This window comes from Mycetomoellerius zeteki, unplaced genomic scaffold, assembly GCF_001594055.1.
Source record: "Mycetomoellerius zeteki isolate Tzet28-1 unplaced genomic scaffold, Tzet1.0 scaffold636, whole genome shotgun sequence".
NCBI lineage: Eukaryota > Metazoa > Arthropoda > Insecta > Hymenoptera > Formicidae > Mycetomoellerius > Mycetomoellerius zeteki.
The window spans coordinates 2140-2625 of NW_017257650.1; positions in this window are offsets into that span (position 1 = coordinate 2140).

Here is a 486-nt window from a genome sequence, read left to right on the forward strand (position 1 = left end):
CTATTAATACGGTACTAACCTCCCGATTTAATGGCGGAGCCAATAGGATCTCTAGCGCAGTCTGATGATGCGTCTGAAAAAGATCAAAGGTGCCGACACTGTTTGATCCTATTCACTCTGAGTAACTCTAAAGGAGCCTACAGACCAGAGCGGCATAGCGGTGAGCGGCGAGCGGTAGCCCAATAAAAGCCATGCTTCACTAATGATGTCACGCAAAAGCGTGGTTCTCATTGGGCTACCGCTCGTCGCTCACCGCTGCGCCGCTCTGGTCTGTAAGCTCCTTAAGGGGTTAGGGCACTCTTCGGCACTAAAAATGTGGGGTTACTTCTTGAATTTTTTTCTCCGCTACTATTAAATAGATGAAAATTTCAAGGGTTTATTGGCTGCATTCAGCAGAGAAAGCAGCTTTGCAACTGTTGTAAAATTCTTCAATACGATTGGTTCTTGCTTTTGGTTCCTTACAGATCTAAACGTATAAACCAATCA